The following is a 2500-nucleotide window of genomic DNA, read 5'->3' as shown; positions in this document are numbered from 1 at the left end:
GTTTGGGGGGAGGGGGGGAGTGAGGGATAGGGAGGGAGGGAGGGATGGTGGAGACAGGCGTGTGACTGTGAGGGAGAGGTGGAGGTATGGAGGGGGAGGGAGGGGGGGATATGTGTTGAGGGTGGGTGATGATGGTTTTGGTGGGTCGAGAGAGTCGGCTGAAGTTATAGGGGTGGGGAGGGAGAGAGAGAGAAAGAGAGAGAGAGAGAGGGAGAGAGAGAGAGAGAGAACATGACACGAAGTTTTTAACATCGAAGGTAACAGATAAGCAAGTAATACGTTTTTTGTTTTTTTGTTTTTTGTTGGGGTTTTTTTTGTTGTTGTTTTGTTTTTTGTTTTTTTATTTTTTACATCCAGCCTTCGCCCTAAAGAGAGACTAGCGCTACAGAAGAACACAATGACACAAACAAAAACAGACAGACAGACAGACAGAAAGGTTATGAATATGAGATAAACAGAGAGAGAGAGACATGGAGAGAGAGAGAGAGAGGAGAGAGAGAGAGAGGTTAACATAGACAGACAGAGAGGATATGATTATGAGATAAACAGAGAGAGAGAGAGGTTAACATAGAGAGGTTATGAATATGAGATAAACACACAGAGAGAGACATGGAGAGAGAGGGAGAGAGAGAGAGAGAGATTAACATAGACAGACAGACAGAGAGGTTATGATTATGAGATAAGCACAGAGAGAGACATGGAGAGGGAGGGAGAGAGAGAGGGGGGGAGAGGGGGCGTTAATATAGACAGACAAACAGACACAGAGAGAGAGACATGGAGAGGGAGGGAGAGAGAGAGAGGGGGGGAGAGGGGGCGTTAATATAGACAGACAAACAGACACAGAGAGAGAGACATGGAGAGGGAGGGAGAGAGAGAGAGGGGGGGGCGTTAATATAGACAGACAAACAGACACAGAGAGAGAGACATTAGGAATGATAAACCGAGAGAGGGGCGGTAAGGGAGCTTGGGAGAGAGACAGAGACAGAGAGAACGAGTCCGAGACGTTAGGAGGGAGACAGATAAATACTAAATAGACAGACAGAGGAAAACTCCATTGCATGCATGTCGGATTCTTTCGTTTAGATGTGTTTATTTTTCCCAAAGGGAAATGTCTCAGTTCAAGCAGTTTTGGGGTGTGTTTATTTTTTCTCAAGAGAAATATTCCAGCTCAGCAAGCTAAACATTCTCCATTTCGCGTATGTGTTTGCTCGTTCAGAATGCGTTTTTCTGTTCATATGATTTTACGTGTATGTGTGTATGCCTCTGTTTTTCAGGGTTTTTCTTCTTTTTTTTTTTTTAACCACTAAATGTACCGTAGTTCGTGTATGTCTTGTCTGTGTCTGTGTCTGTGTGTCTCTGTCTGTGTCAGTATATGTGTCTTGTGTTAAGAAGCGTTCTTTTCACAGGCTTGAAGATACTGAATCTTTGTCTGACTGTGACAGTTCCTCTGTGCTTATCTCTCTGTCTCTGCCTGCCTGCCTGCCTGCCTGCCTCTCTCTCTCTCTCTCTCTCTCTCTCTCTCTCTCTCTCTCTCTCTCTCTCTCAGCTGATACCTTCAGAATTTCATAGGCAACCCTCCTTGTTCAGACTGTATTTGCTTATGTCATCCACTAAGGAACACGTTAATAAACAGCTAGCAATTTACTTATATAAAGCCTCAAAGATTAGAAATACAATATGCAGTTGAGTGTGTGCTAGTTTTCCGCTTTTTTGCTATTATGTGTGAATAAGACTAAATGCAGATAATGACTGTTTTCTCACTTTCAGGTTACAACTGTGTTATGTTACATATCTGAATATATTACCTCTGTAATGTTTGTTTACACCACCCCTTCATGAGGGGCCATGGCCTATGTTGAATAAAACATCCGTATCCGTATCTCTCTCTCTCTCTCGCTCTCTCTCTCTCTCTCTCTCTCTCTCTCTCGCTCTCTCTCTCTCACACACACACACACACACACACACACACACACACACCACTCGCTCTCTTTCTCTCGCTCTCTCTCGCTCTCTCTCACACACACTCTCTCTCTCACACACACGCACACACACACACCCCTACAACCATCTCTCACATACGCACATTCACACCCCCCCTCTCTCTCTCTCTCTCACACACACACACACACCTACAAACATCACACACACAGACACACACACACACTCTCTCTCTCTCTCTCTCACACACACACACACACCTACCTACAAACTTCTCCCCCCCCCCCATACACACACACACGCGCGCGCACGCGCACACACACACACACACACACACACACACACACACACACACACACACTCTCTCCCTCTCTCTCTCTCTCTTTCTCCCTCCCTCCCTGCTTCCCCCTCTCTCTCTCCCTCCCTCTCTCCCTCCCTCTCTCCCTCCCTCCTTCCCTCTCTCTCTCTCTCTCTCTCCCTCCCTCCCCTCTCTCTCTCTCTCCCTCCCTCCCTCCCTCCCTCTCTCTCTGACAGATGAAATTACCATCTCGCTAATTTTTCA

At 46.4% G+C, this 2500-nt stretch overlaps 1 protein-coding gene across 1 annotated transcript in view; it reads left to right on the top strand.

The window, feature by feature from the left end:
* LOC143284328 (teneurin-m-like) overlaps positions 1–2500 on the top strand; it is a 247677-nt gene that overhangs the window by 214706 nt on the left and 30471 nt on the right. The gene's annotated exons all lie outside the window — the stretch shown is intronic.

This window comes from Babylonia areolata, chromosome 7 (genome assembly GCF_041734735.1).
Source record: "Babylonia areolata isolate BAREFJ2019XMU chromosome 7, ASM4173473v1, whole genome shotgun sequence".
NCBI classification, from domain to species: Eukaryota; Metazoa; Mollusca; class Gastropoda; order Neogastropoda; family Buccinidae; genus Babylonia; species Babylonia areolata.
This window is presented reverse-complemented; position numbering and strand designations above follow the sequence as displayed.